The sequence below is a fragment of the Lygodium microphyllum genome, chromosome 5, assembly GCF_053477565.2.
Source record: "Lygodium microphyllum isolate KBCC chromosome 5, Lygodium_microphyllum_v1.1.10, whole genome shotgun sequence".
Classification (NCBI taxonomy): Eukaryota; Viridiplantae; Streptophyta; class Polypodiopsida; order Schizaeales; family Lygodiaceae; genus Lygodium; species Lygodium microphyllum.
The window spans coordinates 72,121,513-72,146,404 of NC_141139.1; the positions used below are offsets into that span (position 1 = coordinate 72,121,513).

General features: G+C 45.4%; 1 protein-coding gene across 3 annotated transcripts in view; it reads right to left on the reverse strand.

The window, feature by feature from the left end:
- The window catches only part of LOC148035964 (uncharacterized), a 120,135-nt gene that overhangs the window by 73,408 nt on the left and 21,835 nt on the right, over positions 1–24,892 (reverse strand). For all 3 annotated transcript variants that reach the window (XM_087677948.1, XM_087677949.1, XM_087677950.1), the window contains exon 2: positions 11,781–11,894. The gene's annotated coding sequence lies outside the window, so the exon portion shown is untranslated. The remainder of the gene's footprint in view (positions 1–11,780; positions 11,895–24,892) is intronic.

Consider the following 24,892-nt stretch of genomic DNA (forward strand, 5'->3'; position numbering starts at 1 on the left):
GCATATTGCTACAAGACTTTCATTTCCAGCATCTCAGGAAGAAAATCGTCATCCTGCATGATATACATTCGGTCCAACCGCGACCATGTAGTTGCATATTGTGCGGAATTAAAAGTAAACCCTGTAGAAGAAGGGTGGAGCCAAGACCATAGATCTTGCTTAAGTACCTCCAGAGCAAAGGCATTCCACACCTGACTTTCCGAAGCATCCATCACCCAATGCCCTGAAGTGGACTGAGAAGAGTCAACACACATATTGAGATCCCCCATCAAAAAACCCCTCCTGCCAAGTGACATGGAGCTCTGCAATGTCTTTCAAAGATCCCGTCGGGATGAAGGGTCATTCGGAGCATATAGGCCCAGCAACCATAAGATCTCTCCTTCAAATAAAACTTCGATTACCACAAAGCGGCCCTATACATCATTTTTAATAAGAACAGGCTGGTATTTCTCATGGACAATCATAAGCACGCCAGAATAGTGCATAGCATGTGTCCCTACATAAAACAAGCGAAACCCATGGCAATCCACAACTTTTCCTGCTTCACCGTGGCTCTTGTGCTCAACCGCACACAATACATCCCACTGATTCTCATGCAAGACAGTCCACATGGCATGTTGCTTATGGCAGGAACAAATGTCTCACACATTCCACGTGGGTATCTTCATATATATCCAAAAAGAAAATCAGGAACGAGGCACCGCTTGCCTCGATTTGACCTTTTCTGCAAGAATATCAAGGACACCTTCATCCAGAAAATCAGCTAACATAGCAAAAGAATTCTGACGGCCCGCTTTAGAGGTAGATGGAATATCCACTGCCTTGGGAGTGGAACAGGGATAACGACGATCCCAGGGTGTAATCACATTACCTCTAGTATCAAACGCCAACTTAGCAGGTGGGCCCTTTAGACCATCTGTATATACTTTCCTCGTAGACTGATTACGGGGAGCAGAAGGAACCATAGTATGCGTATCATGCTGTGAAGAGACCATTTCTTTCCTGCGCATATACGTGCGCACGGAATCCTGTGAAGCATTAGGCCCAAAATCCACCAGGCCAACATCCAACTTTTTACCTTTTTTGGGACGTGCCTCTAGCCAGTCATTGCTATGGGAATCTAAACCCAAGACCTGTTGTTTACCTTTATCCAAAATATTAGGTGGCTGGATGGCCTCCTGTGACGGAGCATCAAGCACCATGTCCTCCATAGGCAGCACAACATGCGCCTCATCTGCAGATGGTTGCCTCTCTGGGCATTCGGCCATAAAATGCCCCAATTTTCCACACGAAAAGCAGTGTCCTGCAAAGTTGCCCCATTTCAAGCGAAAGTGCAAAGGATGCATGCCAGAGCAATTAAGGTGAAGCCACGCAAGCCTTTTCCTGGCAGTGTCCCATAACACACACAAACGGTTTCGATTCATGGCCCTTAGACTTGGGGGAACCAGCACCGTTCCCACAACGGCCATGGCATCCTTTAACAATGGCCAATAGACAGCCGGACAATTCTCCACTTCAACCCACACCGGCATTCACGTTGAAGCAAGCGCTGAAAGTCTGCCATTGGGCGCCATGGCACAACATGGACCAAGCAGCGATCAAAGAACAATGGCAGTTTGGGCAAGAGCTCCGTCTGATGCGTCTCCGATTTTCAGCAGCACCTCATAGAAGCCTCAGGGCCCCACAAAGATCTCCTCAACACACTCCCCTTGTAGTAAATGGTGTAGCCACTGGCGAATATGGGAAAGCACTGGATCTTGCCAGTGAAGAAGAGTATAACCGCACGGTCATAAAACACCGAAAAAGAGCGCAAGACAATTATCGAGTCCACCGTGGCTTCCAGAACTTCTTCAGTTCCCGATTCATAAAAAGCTTCATGATTATGCCGGACATAATCGCCAAGCAGAGTATTGGCAAACTCCAGCAAGTGCTCCCAATCAATCTCTTGCGAATCCACAGAATCAGAGGCCACCTGCGCATAGGAACGTTCCTGATGACCCATTGTCTCTTCGGAAGTGTGCTTGGAGCGTTTGCCTGCAGGCAGAAAGTCAGAACTAGGAGTGTCTGATGACTCAGAAGAAGATGATGAAGCCAGAAGAAAATAGTTTTTCTTCGTGAGCACGAGTGATTCGTTTCTCCTCCCAACCATGCCTAGATAAGTGCTGGCACCTCTCTCCCCGTTTCCTCTGCCAGCCGTCCACTTTTGGTGAGTCCTACTATTCTTGGACTCTCTTACTCTCTAGGCTCCCCTTAACCCCGTTCGGGCGCCCAAGCCCGGACAGTCATCCTCGTGCGTGTTCCCCTAGATTTACCTTAATGTCACATTAAATATTTGTGACCTTAACGTTACATTAAATATCACTTTTAATGTCACATTTTCTTCCCCTTAAGAATCGGTTTCGTCCTCGAAAACGATACTTGGAAGGTCTAACTGTAAATCGGGAAACCTTTTCTTTAAAGTACTTACTCGCTCCCATGTTGAGCTTTCTTCTGAACAATCTTTCCACTTAACCAAACATTCTTGATAAATAGTATTCCTTGTTCGTCGATTACGAACATTTAATATTCTTTCTGGTTCATGTGGATTAGATTGGTCATTGAACAGCTCCTCAATGTCATCATTTAAGATTAGATTATCCAAATCACCCAGCTTCTTCCTTAATTTACTTACATGAAAAACTGGATGTATTTTACTACCAGGAGGTAGTTGGAGCTTGTAAGCCAATTCTCCCACCTTTTTAAGTATTATGAAAGGACCACAATACCTTGGTGAAAGCTTTGGACATTGTCCCTTTTTCATAGTTTTAGTTTGTTCAGGCACCTTAAGATAGACCAATTCTCCTTCTTCAAAGGAGATGTCTCTTCGGTGAGGATCTGCATATGCTCTAGCTCGATTTTGAGCCTTTTTAATATTTTCTTGAGCAAATTTTAACATACTATTCATATCCTCCAAAAAGTCTTTAGCTGCCTGAACCTTTTCCTTATGCAATCCTACTGCAAAAGGAGCTTTGGGCTGAAACCCATACATTAACATAAATGGACTATATCCAGTGGAAGAGTGCTTGGCACTATTATATGCAAACTCTGCTATCGGTAGATACTCTTCCCAATTAGTTTGCCTTTTACTTACATATGCCCTAAGCATATCTTCAAGAATTTGGTTAACCCTTTCAGTTTTCCCATCTGTTTGCGGATGATCCGCCGTACTCATGCTAAGTTTAGTATCCAATTTCCTAAATACCGCACGCCAAAAATGGCTATCAAATTTTCTATCCCGATCAGAAACTATATTTGCCGGAAGGCCATACAATCGGTATATGTTCTCTACGAACAATCTAGCCAATTCTGGTGTTTTAACATCAGTTGAAGTTGGAATGAACCTAGCCATTTTGGTTAACCTATCCACAATCACCCACACAGAGTCGTGCCCCCTCTGTGTTCTAGGTAAAGCAACAATAAAGTCCATGGAGATACTCTTCCATTTTCCCGAAGGAATTTCTAGTGGATGGAGAAGTCCTCCCATTTTTAATCTTTCAGCTTTATTAACCTGCCATTTATTACATTTGACCACATAGTCAAGGACGTCCTTATTCATTCCAGGCCAATAGAACTGCCTTTTAATAAGACTATAAGTCTTATTAACTCCTGGATGTCCCGCGCTAGGGGTATCATGACACTCAAAGAGTATCTAGCGCCTTATTTCTGTATCTTTCGGGACACATACCCTACCCTTGTAGAGTAAATAACCATTATCAATGGTAAAATTCTTCCACTTGAATCGAGTTTGAGCAACCCCTGATGCTCCATTTCCTTGTTGAACATCCTCAGATATTCTTTCCTTAGTAGAAGCACTTTCATTTGGATCCCCATTTTTTATTGCTCCCCATATGTTGGAATATGCCGGATCAACCTGGCATTTCCCTTTTAAAGATTCAAGCAAGTAGGAAGTGAACTGAGTAAAACTCAATTCATTAATGATGGGCATTCTGCTGAGTGCATCAGCTACTATACTATACTTTCCTTTTCTATATCTTATCTCATAGTCGAACTCTTGAAGGAGTTCGGCCCATCTGGCTTTACCCCCATGTAAATCCGGTTGATCATTAAGCCACTTAATGCTTTCATGATCCGATAAAATCAAAAGTTTGGCACCGTACAGATAGTGCCTCCATTTCTTCATTGCATGTACTATTGCATACAGCTCCCTCTCATAAACAGAATAATTCTGTTTTGCACGGTCTAATTTCTTGCTTTTAAAAGCAACTGGTCGACCTTCTTGTAATAAGACCGCATCTATTGCCTTATCACTGCCATCAGCTTCAACCACAAATGGTTTATTGGGATCCACAATTAATAATACTGGAGCTGTAGCAATAGCTACCTTAAGTTTTTGAAAACTTTCATTTTGGTCTGTTCCCCAATTAAAACTTTTTCCTTTCCCTTTAAGTTGGTCTGTCATTGGAACAGCTATTTTGGCATAATCTCGAATGAATCTACGATAAAATCCAGATAAACCTAGGAAGATCTGCAGCTCTTCCAGGTTCCTTGGAGGTGGCCATTCAATAATTGTCCTTACTTTTTCTGGATCCATGTTGATTCCTTCTTTCGAGATAATATGCCCCAGATATTTGACCTCTTGTGCAAAGAATTCACATTTAGTTTTCTTCGCATAAAGGGATAAAGGGAATGTGTTCTTAACAGTTGGAATACTAATTGTAAGTGTTTCAAATGTTCTTCTCTTGATTTACTAAAGATCAAGATATCATCCAAGAAGACTACTACAAAATGTCCTAGATAGTGCCGTAAAACACTATTCATCAGCTTCATAAAGGTAGCTGGTGCATTAGTGAGGCCAAAAGGCATCACCAAAAAATCATAATGCCCATATCTAGTACGAAATGCTGCCTTGGGAACATCTTGTGCCTTAATTCTTACTTGGTGATAGCCTGATCTTAAATCTATCTTTGTGAAGAATTTTGCCCCTTGTAATTGATCAAAAAGATCTTCCATTCTGGGCATAGGAAATTTATTCTTCACCGTTATTTTATTAAGTGCTCTATAGTCAACACAAAGTCGCATAGAACCATCTTTTTCTTTACCAATAAAATTGGTGAAGCCCAAGGTGAATTACTGGGTTGAATAAACCCTTTATCCAGGTAATCCTTAATTTGTCTTTCAACTTCTTGATGCTGTGTTTCACTTAACCTATACGGTGGTTTAGAAATAGGGTGTGTATCCTTATTTATATCAATTGGGTGATTTATATCACCCCTATCTGATGGAAGGCCACTTGGTAAATCAGAAGGAAACACATCTTTAAAATCATCTAACAAACTAATTCATTATTAACATTCAACTCACAAACATAAGAAAATTGTTGCTTTATATTACAGAAAGTAAAAGTGTTCTGTACAGGAAGAGACCATAACATATATACCTCACAAACTTCCTTCTTTATCAGCTTCTGAACTTCAGTAGAACACAGCAAAGGATTATCAGATACTTCATGTTCACCTTGAATGACAAAAGTCTTACCATCCCTTTCAAATTCCAGTGTATTATGGTGATAACTACGTTTTAAGATGGTTCCAATCCCCATAGCCACTCCCTCCCTAGAGCAATATCAGCTCTTTCCATATTCATAATTTGGAAATCAAGTTTATCTTTATATCCTTGAATCTCAATTTCCAAATTGGATACCATTGTATCCCATATTTTATTGTCTTGGCCTTGCATCATACGAACAACATATTGATGCCTACTCTTTTGTTGGGGAAATTTCAATTTTTTGACAAGTGCATAATTTATAAAATTATGTGTGGCAGAGTCATCAATCATGACTCTAACCCTCTTTCCAACTATCAATCCATGTACTCTAAGTAAATCATGTGGCCCAAAAGTAGGCTGCCACATAGAAGTTGACATACAACACTTATGTTGTACATCCATGTGCAAGACCTCTAAAGATTTGTACTTTTCATGCCCCTTTAATTCTAAGGTCTGCACTACATGGATTTGTTTTTCTTTTTCCTTGCCCTTGTCCTTATCATTTCCTTTGCCTTCCCCCTTTTTCTTTTGAGGGCAATTCCGAGCAGCATGGTTAGGGGATAGGCAATTGAAACACAACTTTTCTTTTTTGGCCTTATCAAAGTCATCAAGACTTAACTTTGGCCTCATATATGGTTTATTTTCAAAAGGTTGTTTTTTACCCTTAAAGAATGGCATTTTCCTTTTAAATTTGCCCACAAATTTTGAGATTTCCAATTCCTTAGACTTGGGCTCCGTATCAGTGAGACTAGTGAGTGTACCTGGACGCATACTATCTTCATGAATTAATGCAAATTTAATTGCCTCTTCCAGTGTCTTAGGTGAACTCCTTTTTACTTCCTTTTTACAGGCTTTGTCTAGTCCCCTAATGAATCCTCTTGTTTTTTGGAATTCATCTATTCCTTCCAATTTGAGGATTATCTCACGATATTCCTCCAGATATGTCAGCAAGGGTCTTCCCTTTTGTCTGACATAATCCCAATCTTCCCAATTTCTTTCCATTTCATTTTCAGGAAGGAATTCTTTCAAAAAGACGGATTCAAATTGAGCCCAAGTTTCAAGTATTTTACCAATGTCTGATGACTCAGAAGAAGACGATGAAGCTAGAAGAAAATAGTTTTCCTTCGTGAGCACGAGTGATTCGTTTCTCCTCCCAACCACGCCTAGATAAGTGCTGGCACCTCTCTCCCCGTTTCCTCTGCCAGCCGTCCACTTTTGGTGAGTCCTACTATTCTTGGACTCTTATACTCTCTAGGCTCCCCTTAACCCTGTTCGGGCGCCCAAGCCCGGACGGTCATCCTCGTACGTGTTCCCCTAGATTTACCTTAATGTCACATTAAATATTTGTGACCTTAACGTTACATTAAATATCACTTTTAATGTCACATTAATGTCACAAGGAGGCATCTCCTCTGTGCAAGGAACCATATCCTCCGGTTCCTCTGTATCAGAATCTAGACCAAGGGCTGCCACCGTATGGTCGATAAAAGCCATATCCAGCCCAGTCATACTTCCTGTCCTCTCTTTGTTTCTCACTCTCTTGCTCTCTCACTGGCGCTCACACACACACACACACACACACACACACACACACTCTCTCTCTCTCTCTCTCTCTCTCTCTCTCTCTCTCTCTCTCTCTCTGTGTGTACAAATCAATGGGCACTCTGGCCGAGACGTTGCCTCTTTGCCAACTGTCAAGCTTAGGGTTTACCGCAACTAGGCGCCTCAGCAGAAAAGGACCAGCAGGACGATTGGGCAGAAGACAGGGCGATTGGGCAGCGTGATTGGGCAGAAGACAGGGAGGGCAGAATGCGGGACAAAAGGCGGGACAGCAGGCGGGGTGAAGCAGAGCGGCGCTCGGGACCAAGACGAAACGAGAGCCCACGAGACTTAAAGGCGACAGCAAGGACCGTCGCCCCCAGAACAGACAACGGGCAAGCAACGTTGCCGCCGTCTGCACGCCTGCTGATGCTCGAAAGGAACAGACACGACGAGAAGAATGTTACACCTAAAATGCAGGAGGCGACTGCACCACGAACGTCGATGAGCGGACAGGGATCGCCATCGTCTTTAACTCTTCTCTCTTCTCTCTCTCTCTCTCTCTCTCTCTCTCTCTCTCTCTCTCTCTCTCTCTCTCTCTCTCTCTCTCTCTCTCTCCTACTCTTATTTGTATGGTCCATGTATGATGTATCCACTCCCATCTATCTACTTGTAACTTGCAACAGTAGCACATGTTGCACATGTGGCATGAGGTTTTGTTGTGTTACCCATAAGTATTCATATTATATACTCTAATAGTATTGCTATTTAGACTTTAAATGTCTATTCTATTATATTTAGTCCAAAATAATCAAGTTTTTTTTACTAATATCATACCATACCTTACAAAATCTTAAGGTACCATCTAGTATTGTATTTTATTATACCATATAGAATCATGCCTTTCCTACTTGACAACTATGCTTGTTGTCCACCAAATATGGCTAATTTCCACTACAAACGGATGAGATTTGCTAAGATACCCTTAAGGAAGGCCAGAGATTAAGAGAGAGTGTTGTGGAGAGAGAAAAATCAGACTTCCATCACAAAGAAGTGGCTCAAGTCTGCCGATGCTCTGTCCAAACACACCCTAGAGCTGCCGCCTATAGCAAAGGAGCTCATAAATGTTGTTGTCTAATTGAGGTAGGCCTCCTAAGGATGTCCCTTACTACCCTAGCGAGAATGGCTGCTCAAATTCACCTCCCAATTGCCGGTGATGGTTGCTACACCCTCTCCTCCTACTGGTTCACCTTCAAAATGACTCTCTCTCTCCCCTCTTCCAACCTCCAACAACCTTCTCCCCACTTGCATGGGAAATTTTTGCAAAGTGGCAACCTTCCTAATCCATTTTCAGTCATTTAGTTAACTTTCGGAATTAATTAATTCCGAAAATTAATTCAGCTCTTTGTTCCTATCCAAAAAGTAATTGTGCCCGTTCAAAACTAAATTGGCTGGGACGGTCATGTGCATTATTTGACCCCTAAATTAAAATTAATTAATTAACTAATGCCTAGTTCCTAATGTCATCACTGACACGAATAAATGCCCTACGTCCAAATTGACACCAAATATCACCTAGTACTTATCAAGTGCAACTTATTACAACGTTTGCCTTTGGCACCCACTGACTTCTCAAGGTCCTTTGCCCATCATTGTGAAATGATTGACTTGCACATCACATGTGCACGTTACAATGATGGATGTGCACATCACATTTGCACATTTGATTGACAACTTTATCAAATGCTAAGCAAAACACCAAAACTTCACATCCATGTGACACACTAACACACCATTCACAAGTCACAAGGGTCACAACAAAATCAAGTAGTCATGCTTTGTAGAATGTAGCACCCACTACCCTGCCACCATGCCCAACATCCATACCTTCCAAGTCATTATCACTTGCCATCAAAGATGAGTGCCTTCTCTCAAGGAACTCACTAGCTTGGATTACCCCATGATAGATTTTCTTGCCTTGAGGAGAGTAAAGGATTTTCAAAGAGTCATATTGATCAGGTTGAAATCCTATAGGCCAGCTATAGGACCATCATGAGGTTAGTTTGTACCTCCAGCACGGTTACTTGTTTGTCATTTCGTTGTTGTTCTTGAGTTGAGACAACATGGTTAGATATATACTCATTCCTTTGTCTCGTAGGCCATTCCAGCTTTTTGGAGACATAAATACCTCTCTCTCTCTCTCTCTCTCTCTCTCTCTCTCTCTCTCTCTCTCTCGTAATGGGTAATTGTATTGATTACAAAAAAAAGTATAATATATCAAGATTACAAAGTGCACGTTGGCTCTAGGCCATCATGTAAAAACCAAATAGAGGGGATTCGGCAAGTACAACAAGACGAGTGCAAAAGGCACCTTGGGACTAGGTAGACATAAAGGATCAAGAGTTTTGATGGGATTTAGCCGCATGGGCTTGGGCCTTAGCTACCAATGTCTCCAGTGCACCATCTTCAAAGAAGTCCCTCAGCACTACAAAGGATTGGGTCTCTAGTGTTCAACCCATGAGAAAGAGGGCACATCATTTAGGTTGGGGGGAGGGGAGAACCTAGATTCCTACAATCCCGTGGAGTGATGTATCTACCAACAACATCAAAAGGCTAAAGTCAACTCGGCTCGAGGGTCACGGACATGCAACGATGATCAAGATGATTACCAATGTTGTTGTTGCTCTTTGGGGGGGCAAGAGGTCCTTAGCAATACTAGGAACTCGAGCAATAAGCGCATGCAAGAATTCGCCTCAACAACACGAATAAGTGTGGAAGGGGTCATGCAAAGAAGGGCCAGTATGTACAATGAGGACAAAGGTCTCCTTTGCTTTTCCTTTATTGCGTGAAGCTTTCGTCCATCCCTGGGTTTCCAAGTCTACAAAAGGAGCGGGTTGCTTACCTTTGGACTAACTAGGTTGAATAGTCTATTCCTCAAAAGAGTGAGAAGGCGTCTTCTAGTCCCTATCTCTTGTGATCTGGACCTTTGGCCGTGAAATGACCTAGTTGACCACACAAGAAAACAATAGCCAGCAAAAGTACCCCACTTGAGCCCATGCAATTGATGCGCAACCAATTGGATCGCTTCCTGGTAGTATCCCACAGCATGCACAAGTTGTTTCTGTCAGCTGCCTTCAAGCTGGGGGGTAACAACACATGGCCTTTGGCAGCAATTGCATCCTTGAGAAGTGCCCAATAAACAGCCGGGCAATTCTCCACTTCCACCCATACAAGACATTGTTACTTATAATAAAGATTGGAATTTTGGTAGTGGAAGCCATGAGACAATATATACCAATTGTTTCTCAAAGAAGAGGGGCTGCTTTTGGAGGAGGAAATCACCGGCTGAAGCTGAGAGAAGGACGACCTCATAGAATCCACATGGACCAGCAAAGATCTCCACACCATTGATTTGAAGAATAGAGGTCAGCCAATGGCGGATCTTAGCAATCACGAGAATCTAACCCGTGAAGAAAAGAATGACAGCATGAAAAGCTGAAAAGGAGCGAAGAACCTCGTGAGTCAACACTTTTGTGTCTACTATCTCCTCCTCCACACAAGTAGGGATAGCTCAATGATGTTAGAATTTGTCAATTCTGGGCAGTGCCCATATAATTCGTGTGGTGTGGACACTTGAGTGTTAATTTTGTGTGTGTACCTAGTGTCTTGACATTAAAGTAGTGACACTAAGCACTAGAGTGAGTTAGTGTAACTCTAGTTAGTTGGTGGAGGGCTGGTTAGGTCAACCCTTCACCTGACTTAGGCTGTACCTTCACTCTCTCTTTTCAGTTCAGTAAGTGCACTTCATTTTTTCGCTTCACCTCTCTCACTGTCATTGTCTCTTATTTCTCTCTCCTCTACAGCTGGTGCATTTTCTCACATTTGGTATCAGAGTAGCTCCCGTGTAGGTTCCGTTCAACCACTGTACCACTCTGCCCAAGGTCCTGATCTTTGTCTCAGATACTCTCTACTTCCATGGAGGTTTCAGCTTGGAGTTCAGCATAGATAACCAGTGGATGCTATTTTGTCAGCAGATGCTCTCTTGATGGCTTCATGCATTGACATGGAGACATGGTTCTTTATTCACATGGGTCTTCAGCAGCATTCTCATCAAAGGCTGCAGATAAGAGGAATTCAAAGGTGGATCTACAGCCAAGTTTTACAAGTTCGATTGATGGATGTCTACTGTACGACATGATGGGTCAATAGCTCATATGTTGGAACCTGCAGTTGGTTTGCACATTTTCACTTGAAAAGAAAATGTGCTATCTTTGATAGAAAAGGCCCCAGCTCAAAAGGTCGTAACTGATATTCGATACTTGAAAGTCCAGAGTGCAAACAAGTAGTACAATCTTTGTTTTACAACGGATGTATGATACATATACTTCCCATGGGTAACCTACACGGGATTAAGATTACCAATTTTCTGCTCTTATGCAGCTTTGCATCTGAACATTGAGTGATGAAATTTGCTCTTTCCTTTGGAATCAATTGTGATGACAATGCAATTTGGTGCAATGAAGACTCACACATTAGACATATTTTGATATTCTGCCTTAAACAGAACTATCTGCTCATTACAACTCCCATAGCAAGCTCTACTTTTGAGAAACCACAAATCCTGTCGTATAGACTTCTTTCTTTTTTTAATTCTTGCAAGGTACTTCCAAAAAGAATTATTAGAAAAATCTCACCTTTGTGTGCTCTTGAACGTCTGGTTCTGCTGAGGTCTCCAGTAACTGAATCTGTTCTTTAAGACTAGATATCTCTTTGCTTACTTCTTTGAGTACCTCTTCTAATTCTGCAGCCTAAAACATCAAAGTATAGTAAAGCAATCAGGTCCATTGGATCATGATGGGCACATCACCACTCTTTCTATGACCAGCTAGACAGGTACACAAAAAGAAAACCCGCGCTTTTTCTGACAGCTGACACCAGTAAACATACTCAAAATATTGGAAAAGAAGCACTCGAATTTTGAAGGAGCTACCTATAACTTACACAAGTAAAACCAATATATCTATGTGCATTTTGTCTCTTGTCAGGTTAAGAATTCAGTAACAGGAGAGTCATTTTGTTGTAATTTGATTTCAGCAAGGATTCTAGGACATCATTAACCTTCTCAAGTAGGCAAGTTTGTGGTTTCTTGGGTTTGGACCGATGTTTAACACACACTTTCTGAAGTATCGTAATCAGTGAACAATAGTGCGAGTTTTCAGAGATTTCAGTGAGATGGGACTATGGGAATAGGATGAAAGTGATGAAAAATCATTATCCTCAGCAAAGAAGCACATATTGCATAGTGCGGAGCCTATGGAAGATTATGATGATGTCAGAAAGCAACACATAAAACAGAGCATTACTTGATGCTTAAGAGGGGTAATAGTTCATGCTTGATGCTTGATGCTTAAGAGGGGGTAATGTTAACAGTCATGTTTGTCATGCCTTGTCATCTCCTGCCTGTGAGCCTCAGTCTGAGTCAGACGAGGACATTAGGAGCTCTGACATGTCTGTCATGTGTTATGATGGGGGAGGCTAGTCACTCTCGACCGGCTGTCTTAGGATGTGTATTTCTTTTTGGCCTCTTTTAGTGGGCAGCCACTGGCTGCCCAGCCAATTTTTTGGTCACTGATGTGGGGCGCCCATTTTAGGGCATTTTTAGGGTTTATCCTTTTGACTATTTATAGGCAGCCCCCCTCCCCACTTGATCACTTGTCTTCTTGCAGATTCCGACACTCCTCCCCCGTGGTGGTGCTGCCATCATCATCAGCCTGATCCGGTGCCCTCACTGACGCTGTGGGCTGCGTGCAGGGACTGATCAGTCTCCTTCCGCCTTCCCGTTTGTATTCAGCATTCATTTCAGTCAATGCAGATTTCTCTTCCTTATTTTCTGCTTTCTCTCTCTCTCTCTCCCTCCGTGTTCGTATTCCTTCTTCCGCAGCGCACTCTCACATGGTATCAGAGCCGAAGGAGAGTACATGGAGCTAAGATCTAGGCGGGAGAACACCCACAACCTTGCATTTGCTGGTCAAGACGTCTCCAACAGTTGAGGCGTCACCTTCTGCACCATCTTCTTGATCAAGGCGGCCTGTTTTGGTGTCACATCTTTGCGTTTGCTGCTGGCGTCATCCCCAACAGCCAAGGCTGGCGGCCCTTCCAGGAGGTCCCAAATCTTTGTGTTTGCTGCTGGCGCCTTCTCCAATGGCTGCCACGTCATCAACAACCTCTTCCTGCTTGCGTTTTCAGCCAAGTGGCCCCCCCAACAGCTGGGCGACATCTTCCTTGCTGACGTTTTGCTCATCAGGCGGTGTCTACGGCTACTGGCGGCTGATCTTCAGCTGACGACTCCTTTGCAGCCTGCGTTTTTGGTGTTTGGCCACTGCCACTTCGGAGTTTGCTCCATCCTCAGCTGCGTTTTCCCCTTCTGGTGATAGGCGACCTCATTCACTGGTGTTTGGTGGTCCGCTCGGTGGTTGGTGACCCTTCTGGTGGTCATTATTCGGCACCGACAACCTTCCCTTGTTGTGTTTTGGTGTTTGCAGATATCGAAGATGTCTTCTCATCAGTTTACGGGCTTTGATGACTCAGATGACGAGCCTTTGTCTCGACACTCATCTGAACGGAGGCGTGATTTCTATCACGAGGACCGTCGTCCGGAGTCTGTTCCTCTTTCTCGTCCCCCTTCTATTCATGTATCTCGACGAGCCCCTTCTAGTGGGCCGAAGATGCAGCCTTTGGTACCCCCTGTACGGGTACCCGTACTTCCTCAGCTGCCCAAAGAGGACCGGTTGGATGGCTCCAACTTTTCTCTATGGTCCTGCAAGGTGGAGTGTATCTTGGACTCCTTCGATCTTTGGGAGCTTGTTTCTGTTCTTATTCCCCGGCCTACAGTGGATCCCGTAGATGGGACATCTATGGATCGTGCAACCTTATGGGATCGGCTCAATTCTAGAGCCAGATCTTTCCTCTTTCTGAGTTTGCAAGATTCTGTCGTTGTTCATGTTCACAAGTTGAAGACTGCAGCAGACGTGTGGAGAAAGCTCGCGTCTCCCTATCAACAGAAGACGTTTGCCCACAGGATATCTCTCGAAAAGAAGTTGCGAATGCTCGCTATTGATGATAGTCCTCCCATGAAGAACCACATCAACAGATTACAGGATATGAGGGATGAGCTTGCATCCCTCGGTCGGACGATATCTTCTGAAGACATGGCTATGATTCTCTTGACTCAGTTGCCATCGCCTCGGTTTGATGTCTTCTACACCAGCCTTCTTACTTTGAGGACCCGTGCCCAGCTTCTATGGGAGGAGCTATCCCCGCTTGTCTTGGAGCATGACGAGCGACTTAGAGAGGTCAGTGCTAGTGGATCCGACTCCATTAGAGCCTTTGTTGCAGGTTCGGGAGGACAGAAGAAGAAGAAGTCAAAGGCTAAGAAGAAGGATAGTTCTTCAGGCTCTGACTCAGATTCAGAGAGACCGAAGTGCCCACACTGTGGAAAAGGGACACATCCCGAGGAGAAATGCTGGAAGAAGTACCCTCACCTTCGTCCGAGAGCGAAGGGTGGATCTACATCGGAGCCTTCTTCTACCTCTACACCAGCTGTTACCCATGAGTCAGTGTTCCTTCATATCCATGCTTTGGAGGAGGATCCTTCTTCCGTGGCTGCAGTGTCTTCTGCGCAGCCTTGGTTAGTGGACAGTGGTGCTTCGAGTCATATGACTCTCCGAGGTGATTTGTTACAGGATCTCCGTCCATCAGAGGGTTCAGTCACTGTTGGTGACATTGTTTCAGTGCCTATTTGTGGTGTTGGCACTTTGCCTTTATTTCCCAACCGCGCGTCAAGCTCCCTTTCCCAGGCTCTTTATGTTCCTGACTTGGGCTTTCCACTCCTCTCAGTCTATGGCCTTACTAGGCTTGGTACCCAGGTTGTCTTCACCGAGCAGGCCGTTTGTATTGAGGATTCTTCTACAGGGGTTGTTATTGCGACAGGTTGGCAGAAGAGCGGGCTTTATAGGCTCCATTCCCCTTCTCTTATGCAGGGACCTCCAAGGCAATTGTCTATTGCTACACCCATTCCCACTTGTGCACCCTCTTTTCTACACGTTCCTTCCCATCCCCCACCCTCTCCTCCGGTGGTTCCCTCATACCCCCCCATCCCTTTCAGAGGGGGACGATCTCGGTGATGCGGCTGTGGATTCCCTGGCCCCTAGTGTTTTAGAGGGGAATTCCCAGAATCGTGAGGAGCTCCTTCAGCCGCAGTCCACATCGACGGACTTCATCGACATTGGCATTCCTCTTGCCATCCCAGGATCTATTTCTTCTTCGGCCTTCAGCCACATCCAGGATCTAAGAGGGGGTGTTAGCAGTCATGTTTGTCATGCCTTGTCATCTCCTGCCTGTGAGCCTCAATCTGAGTCAGACAAGGACATTAGGAGCTCTGACATGTCTGTCATGTGTTATTATGGGGGAGACTAGTCACTCTCGACTGGCTGTCTTAGGATGTGTATTTCTTTTTGGCCTCTTTTAGTGGGCAGCCACTGGCTGCCCGGCCACTTTTTTGGTCACTGATGTGGGGCGCCCATTTTAGGGCATTTTTAGGGTTTGTCCTTTTGCCTATTTATAGGCAGCCCCCCTCCCCACTTGATCACTTGTCTTCTTGCAGATTCCGACACTCCTTCTCCCCCACGGTGGTGCTGCCATCATCATCAGCCTGACCTGGTGCCCTCACTGACGCTGTGGGCTGCGTGCAGGGACTGATCAATCTCCTTCTGCCTTCCTGTTTGTATTCAGCATTCATTTCAATCAGTGCAGATTTCTCTTCCTTATTTTCTGCTTTCTCTCTCTCTCTCCCTCCGTGTTCGTATTCCTTCTTCCGCAGCGCACTCTCACAGGTAATAGGTCCAGTCCTTTGGTACATATAGGCTCAGATATCTAGTGGTTGCTTTGGGAATCTTGGCTATTTTTCTACACCTAATCTGTTGGTCGCAAGTGTGAGGTTTGACGATGATACACATCTCATATGGAAGTGGGTGAATCTCTTGTTGTGACGGCCCGGTGTGTTTGTGTTAGCCTACTTTATTTCATGTTGCCTCCCGGTTGTGAACTCCATCAGAGTATGATGGAGATGGCTGTTTAAAAACCTTGTATTTGAGTGCATTTCAGTTTTACACTCTTTAGGAGTGCATTCACACTGGCTGTTCATCATTTCCAGCCAGTACATCAAAGTTTCTAGGCTGCCCACTGCCTACGTTCACACTGTAGACTGCTGCGATCAGTTTTTGACTAGCGGCTGCATCAAATGCAGCTGCCCATGATCAGTTGGCCACTGTTTGTGTGGGTAACCAGCAATTAATGCTGGTCAGCCAGTTTTCACATTCTCCGGCAGCAATCTGCCAGTTTTGATGTGTAGGGACTGATCAGTCCACACCTTTGTATTCAGCATTCATTTCAGTCAGTGCAGTATTTCTTCCTTCATTTTCTACTCTCTCTTTTTTTCGTAAAAGGTAATTGTATTAATTACGAAAAAAGGTACAGGTTTGCATGAGTACAAGATACACGATGGCTCTAAGCCAACATGTGTAAACTGTTAGTACAAAACCAGGAAAGAGTTACAAAAAGCATGGCAAAGACGCAGAGGAAATTGCCATATGCCAGGGAAGTAAGTCTTCCCGAGGGAGCAAGTCAGAGAGCCGAAGGAGATCTATCTGCCAAAGCAAGAGGCCTTTAAGCTTGGCAATGTGACCCAGAACATTAGAGGCCGAATCAAAAAGAAAGGCATTCCAAGTGGTCCAATTGTGCAAACATCCCCAGTATCTAAGAAAGTGGAACAAGATCTTCATATGCAACTGAGCCGGTGTGGGGTATTTTGGGCGTACAAAAACCCAATCGAAAGGGCTTAGTGAGAAACCCACCACAGCTCGCCACACCGCTAACAAAAGCGACCAGATCTTCTTTGCGAGAGGGCAAGAAATAAATCGATGGCGGGCCAATTCCACAGTAGTGGTGCAGAAGAAACAATTGCCGTTAGAGATTCGACGCTTGGAAAGGGCCGAGGCAAGAGGAAGACCACTAATCATTACCCTCTAAAGAAAGACATTGCATTTGAAAGGTGTATTGTTCAACCAGCCCTCCATCACAATTGCCTTCCACCATGACTGAGATTTGCGCAACCCCCATACAGTATTAGCTTTAGTAACCAGCCATTGATGATCTTTAATCAGAAGATGGTACACCTGGTTGGCTGAGGCCTTTTCCAAATTCAATCGACCTACAAGGACCCAGTCCTGCCAAGGACGATCCACAACAAGGGTAGGAAAGGGTTGCCTGCTCTGGAGCACTAACAAAAGGTGTTCCCACAAATCACGGTAGCCACGAGGGATTCTGAAAAGCCTCCTGGCCGTACGAAACGATATGAAGACATTGCGACTGGCAAGGGCAGCATCTGCAACTGAAGTCAAACCCAAACGGACCATACGGTTAAATTTTGGTCTGAGCTCATGTTTGTCGTCCCATGAAAGTAAGCTTGAGGCTGCCAACAATTCCAGTTGAAAAGAGTTAGTATGTAAGCGTTCCTCCGCTGGATGCCAACGCGCCTTCTGGAGAACCAATTGCCAGGAGCCAACCAAATGGACAAGCACGGATGAGGAAGGACTCGAAAACCGAGAGTCTGCATTAAGAACATGCCACCAGGAGCTCCGAATTTGTGTATTACCATGCAGAAGCCCGCGGTCCTCAAGAAAATAACGGGCTATAACGGCCCACGGGTGATGCTCCACACACATGGCACGAAAAAGAAACCAACGAAGAGCCAGCATATGAGTTTCGGCATCCAAAATAGCCCCAGCACCCAGGCGTTTGGGAGTACATGTATGTGACCACGAAATCCATGAAATGCATGCATGCAGTGAATCCTTCTTCCATAACATGAAACGAATGGGCCGAGTGAGAGCATTCAAAGTAGTAGGAGTCCAAGGCAGCAATGGTAAGAAATAAGTGAGCATTGGCAACATAATTGTCCGAGTCACTTTGAGGTGAACATGGAAGGGCCAAGCTTGCGACTTCCAATACAAAAACTTAGCTGCTAGTTTCTGTGACATCCACTGTAGTAGTTGTTTTGGCCGAACATCAACACCCAACGGGTACCCAAGTTGCCTGACAATGGAACCACGGGGAACCACCTGTCCCTGCCAGCCCAATGATTGTAAATCGGACTCCGTGCAGTTGAGAATGGCGGATTTGAAAGCATTGATACGAAGACCAGAAGCATGGCCAAAGAGCTTCCAAACATCTAATGCCTTGCGAATATTGTCCTTGTGCGCTCGCAAAATCATACAGCTGTCATCAGCCAAAGACTGACTAATGAAGTGCTGACCAAAAGGAAGAGACAATCCGACCAACTGAGTAGAAGCTACCATGGAAGCTAACATCGAAAGAACCGGATGAGTCGCCAGGGCAAAGAAGAGAGGACTCAACGGGCAACCCTGTCTCACAGAGCGTGCAAGGACAAAGGGCTCTGTAACACCACCATTTAGCATCACACACGAAGAAGCCGCAGCACTAATGGTGTAGATCAAGCGGGACATCCGAGTACCAAAGCCCATAGTAGACATAAGTTCTGCAATGAAAGACCAGTCTAAATATTCAAAAGCCTTTTCCAGATCCAATAGAATCAAGACCACTTCCTGACTAGAGTGCCTTGCATAGTCAATAGCCATCTGCATATTTAAGATATTATGCAAAATATTGCGACCCTTAATGAAACCATATTGAAGAGGATACACAATGGCCGGAAGATGCTTGTGGAGCCGATTCGCCAGCACTTTGAAAAAGATTTTATACGTCGAACCCATCAAAGAAATTGGTCTCCAATGTTGCGACATCGACGGCGAAGGGACCTTTGGAAGCAGTTTGATAAGACCTTCTTTCCAGGAGAAAGGCATGGACCCTGTTTCCCAAACCTGCTGAAACATAGCTATCAATGGCTTCACCAATTGGGTAGCCGAACTCTCAAAGAATTCATTGGTGAGACCATCCCAACTAGGACTTTTATCCTTAGGCAGGTGTAACAAAACCTCCATAACCTCCTCCTCAAAAATATCTGTCTTCAACGCAGTTTGCATATCAAGTGGAACTTGATGTCGGACCAGATCATAGAAGATTGAACGTGCATGCGTAACTTAGTCAGAAGGTGACTTAGAAGAACCAAGAAGATCTAGAAAATAATTCCGGCACATATTGACAATAGTCTGAGGATCAGTGACCATTCGACCTTCTGAATTCTGGAGTCTAGTCATATTTTCTCGAGCAGGAGAGGCATACAGAGCGCGAAAGAACTTATGAGTTTGACAAGCACTATCTTGCAAATTCTCAGTTAAATTTTGCAATTTGGCTTGCTGATAAGATTTTAACTGAAACTCTTTAATAAGATCGGCCAAGCGCATCGCCAGTCACAGCAGAAATTCATCATCTGGAGTGTCCACCAGCAGAGAACAAACCAAAGCAGTAAGTCCTCCGTTGCGTGTCGGCGCCGCCGACAAAGCGAGGCATGGTGAATCCCATACTGCCGAGCAACCCGCTGCACATTTGAGAGCAATCGTTCAAAGTAAGCAGTGCCCTCAGTGGCAAAGTCCAATAAAAATCTATCAATCAATTGCTGCATATAACCCCGAAAGATTGAGTGCTTCAAATAAGACGAGTTGAAACGTAAAGGGATCTATCCAACAATTGCTTAAAAGGTGCAATGGGTTGTGCAAGCATCTCAAGCTGGAGAGGGAAATGGTCCGACAAGGCATATTGCTGCAAGACTGTCATTTCCAACATCTCAAGAAGAAAATCATCATCCTGCATAATGTACATTCGGTCCAACCGCGATCATGTAGTTGCATACTGCACCGAATGGAAAGTGAACCTTGTAGAAGAAGGGTGGAGCCAAGACCATAGATCTTGCTTAAGTACCGTAAGCGCAAACACATTCCACACCCAACTTTCCGGCGCGTCCATCACCGAATGCTCGGAAGTGGACTGTGAAGAATCCACACACATATTAAAATCCCCCATCAAAAAACCCCGTCTGCCAAGTGACAAGGAGGTCTTCAAAGAATGCCAAAGATCCCGGCAGGATAAAGGGTCATTCAGAGCATAGAGGCCCAACAACCATAAGATCTCTCCTTCAAATAAAACTTCAACTACCACAAAGCGACCATGTACATCATTTTTAATAAGAACAGGCTGATATTTCTCATGCACAATCATAAGCACACCAGAATAATGCCCTGCATATGTCCCTGCATAAAACAAGCGAAATCCATGGCAATCCACAACTTTTCATGCTTCACCATGACTCTTGTGCTCAACCGCACACAAGACATCCCACTCATTCTCATGCAATACGGTCCACATGGCATGTTGCTTATGGCGAAAACAAATGCCACGCACATTCCACGTGGCTAACTTCATGTGTATTCAAAAAGAAAATCAGGAGCGAGGCACCGCTTGCCTTGATTTAACCTTTTCTGCTAGAATGTCAAGGACACCCTCATCCAAAAAATCAGCTAACACGGCAAAAGAGTTCTGACGGCCAGCTTTGGAGATAGACAGAATATCCACTATCTTGGGGATGGAACGGGGATACCGACGATCCCATGGTGTAATCACATTCCCTCTCGTATCAAACGCCAACTTAGCGGGTGGGCCCTTAGGACCGTCTGTATATGCTTTCCGAGTAGATTGATTACGGGGAGCGGAAGGAACCATAGTACGCACAACGTGCTCTGAGGACAACATTTCTTTCCTGCATATATAGGTGCACATGGAATCTTGTGAGACATTAGGCCCAGTATCTGCCAAGCCAGCATCAAACTTTTTACCTTTTTTTGGACGTGCCTCAACCCAGTCATTGCCATGGGAATCCAATCCCGAAACAGGTTGTTCACCTTTATCAAAAACTTTAGGTGCCTAGGCTGCATCCTGTGACGGAGCATCAAGCACCATGTCTTCCATAGGTAGCACAACATGCTCCTCGTCTGAAGACGGTTGTTTCTCTAGGCATTCGGCCATAAAATGCCCCAAATTTCCACACGAAAAGCAGTGACCTGCAAAGTTGACCCATTTCAAACGAAAGTGCAAAGGATGCATGCCAGAACAATTAATCCGAAGCCATGCAGGCCTTTTCCTAGCAGTGTTCCATAACATACACAAACGGTTACAATTCATGGCCCTTAGGCTCGGGGGGACCACAACAGTTCCCACAACGGCCATGGCATCCTTTAACAAAGGCCAATAGACAGCCGAGCAATTTTCCACTTCAACCCACACCGGGCATTCACGTTGAAGCAGGCGCTGAAAGTCTGCCATAGGGCGCCATGGCACAACATGGACCAAACGGCGATCAAAGAACAATGGCAATTTAGAGAGGAGATCAGCCCGATGCTTTTTTGATTTCAACAGCACCTCATAGAAGCCTCGGGGCCCGACAAAAATCTCCTCAACACACTCCCCTTGTAATAAATGGTGCAGCCACTGGCGAATATGGGAAAGCCCTGGGATCCTGCGAGTGAAGAAGAGTATGACAGCACGGTCATAAAACACCGAAAAAGAGTGCAAGACATTTTTCGAGTCCACCGTGGCTTCCAGAGCATCAGATCCACAGTCCGAGAAAGCTTCATGATTATGTTGGACATAATCGCCAAGCACAGTGTTGGCAAACTCCAGCAAATGCTCCCAGTCAATATCCTACGAATCCACAGAATCAGAGGCAACCTGCGCATAAGAGCGGTCCTGATGACCCATTGTCTCTTCCGGAGCATGCTTGGAACGTTAGCCCGCAGGCTGAAAGTCAGGAGCAGGAGGCATCTCCTCTGTGCAAGGAACCATATCCTCTGGTTTCTCTACGCCAGAATCCAAACCAAGGGCTGCCACTGTTTGGTCGAGAAAAGCCATATCCAGACCAGCCATACTTCGCTCCTCTCCCTCCCTCCCTCCCTCCCTCCCTCCCTCTCTCTCTCTCTCTCTCTCTCTCTCTCTCTCTCTCTCTCTCTCTCTCTCTCTCTCTCTCTGGTCCCAGCCTCCCTCCCTCCCTCCCTCCCTCCCTCCCTCCCCCCTCTCTCTCTCTCTCTCTCTCTCTCTCTCTCTCTCTCTCTCTCTCTCTCTCTCTCTCTCTCTCTCTCTCTCTCTCTCTCTCTCTCTCTCTCTCTCTCTCTCTCTCTCTCTCTCTCTCTCTCTCTCTCTCTCTCTCTCTCTCTCTCTCTCTCTCTCTCTCGTCCCAGCCCTACAGGAGTAGAGGGGGCGCAGGCAGGAAGGAAGCGCTGAGCAGAAACGATTAGGGTTGGGCGCTTTCTCTGCCTCGCGTATGGTCCGTCTAAGTCGGATGACCCCTGCTTAGAGAGGAGATCAGCCCGATGCTTTTTCGATTTCAACAGCACCTCATAGAAGCCTCGGGACCCGACAAAAATCTCCTCAATACACTCCCCTTGTAGTAAATGGTGCAACCACTGGCGAATATGGGAAAGCCCTGGGATCCTACGAGTGAAGAAGAGTATGACAACACGGTCATAAAACACCGAAAAAGAGTGCAAGACATTTTTCGAGTCCACCGTGGCTTCCAGAGCATCATCAGATCCACAGTCCGAGAAAGCTTCATGATTATGTTGGACATAATCGCCAAGCACAGTGTTGGCAAACTCCAGCAAATGCTCCCAGTCAATATCCTACGAATCCACAGAATCAAAGGCAACCTACGCATAAGAGCGGTCCTGATGACCCATTGTCTCTTCCGGAGCATGCTTGGAGCGTTAGCCCGCAGGCTGAAAGTCAGGAGCAGGAGGCATCTCCTCTGTGCAAGGAACCATATCCTCTGGTTCCTCTACGTCAGAATCTAGACCAAGGGCTGCCACCGTTTGGTCGAGAAAAGCCATATCCAGACCAGCCATACTTCGCTCCTCTCTCTCTCTCTCTCTCTCTCTCTCTCTCTCTCTTTTTTTTTTTCGTAAAAGGTAATTATATTAATTACGAAAAAAATACAAGATTACTGGATTACAAGATACATGATGACACAAAGCCATCATGTGAAGAGGTTTTCTCTTTCTCTCTCTCTCTCTTTTTTCTGATTACAAGATACACGAGGGCCCTCGGCCAACGTGTGGGGAAGCCCCATAGTAATGCACTGAAAAAGTTACACCAATCATGGCAACGACCCAGAGGCAATTGCCATATGCCACGGATGCAAATCCTCACGAGGGAGCAAGTCGGAGTGTCGGATGATATCCAGCTGCCAATGCAAGAGCCCTTTAAGCCTGGCAATATGTCGGGGTACATTAGAGGCCGAATCAAAGAGAAAAGCGTTGCGCGTGGTCCAAATGTGCCAGCATCCCCAATATCTGAAAAAGTGAAATAAGATCTTCTCATGCAACTGTGGCGGTGCGGAATACATCGGGCGCACAAAAACCCAATCGAAAGGAGTTAGCGAGGATCCCACCACCGCGCGCCAAATGTGCGACAAGAGTGACCAGATATTCTTGGCGAGCGGGCAAGAGAGAAAACGATGTCGGGCCGATTCCGCCGGTGTGGTACAGAAGAAACAATTGCCATTCGAGATGCGACGCTTGGCAAGGGCCGAGGCCAGAGGAAGACCACCAATCATTACCCGCCAAAGAAAAACCTTGCATTTGAAAGGTGTCTTATTTTGCCAGCCCTCCATCAGCGTTTTGTGCCACCATGACAGCGATTTCTGCAGTCCCCAAACAGTGTTAGCTTTCTCTCCCAGCCATTGGTGATCTTGAACAAGAAGATGATACACCTGATTAGTGGAGGCCTTTTCCAGACTCAGGCGGCCTGCAAGATCCCAGTCCTGCCAAGGGCGATCCACCGTCAAGGCAGGAAAGGGTTGCCGACCCTGAAGCTTCGACGAAAGCTGCTCCCACAAATCACGGTATCCACGCGGGATCTTAAAGAGTCGGCGAACAGTCCGAAATGAGACGAGGACATTGCGAGTAGCAAGGGTAGCATCCGCAACCGACATCACACCTAAACGGGCCATGCGATTAAATCTTGGTCTGAGTTGATGTTTATCTTCCCATGAAAGGAGTCTCGACACTGCCAACAATTCCAGCTGAAAGGAGTTAGTCTGCAAGCGGTCCCCCACTGGGTGCCAGCGGGCCTTTTGGAGCACCACTTTCCAAGAGGCGACCAAGTGCAGTAACAAAGAGGAAGAGGGACTGGAAACACGAGAGTCAGCATTAAGGACATGCCACCAGGAGGCCCGAAGCCGTGTGTTGCCATGGCGGAGCCCGCTGTCCTCAAGAAAATAACAGGCTATGATGGACCAAGGGTGGTGATCCACACACATGGCACGAAAAAGGGACCAACGGAGAGCTAACATGCGTGTGACCAAGAAATCCAGGAAATGCCGGCCTGCAGTGAGTCCTTCTTCCATAGCATGAAACGGATGGGCTGAGTGAGGGCCTTCAAAGTAGTAGGAGTCCATGGCAACAATGGCAGGAAATACGTTAGCATTGGAAGCATGATTGTCTGGGCCACTTTGAGGCGGACATGGAATGGCCACGCTTGCGACTTCCAATACATAAACTTTGCTGCCAATTTTTGTGAAATCCACTCCAGCAGGGCTTTTGGCCGTACATCCACCCCCAATGGGTATCCAAGATGCCTGACAATGGAGCCACGGGAAACCACCCGGCCTTGCCAGCCTAAGGACTGCAAATCAGGCTCCGTACAACTGAGAAGGGCTGACTTAAGGGCATTGATGCGAAGCCCAGAGGCCTGACCAAAGAGTGTCCAAACATCTAATGCCCTT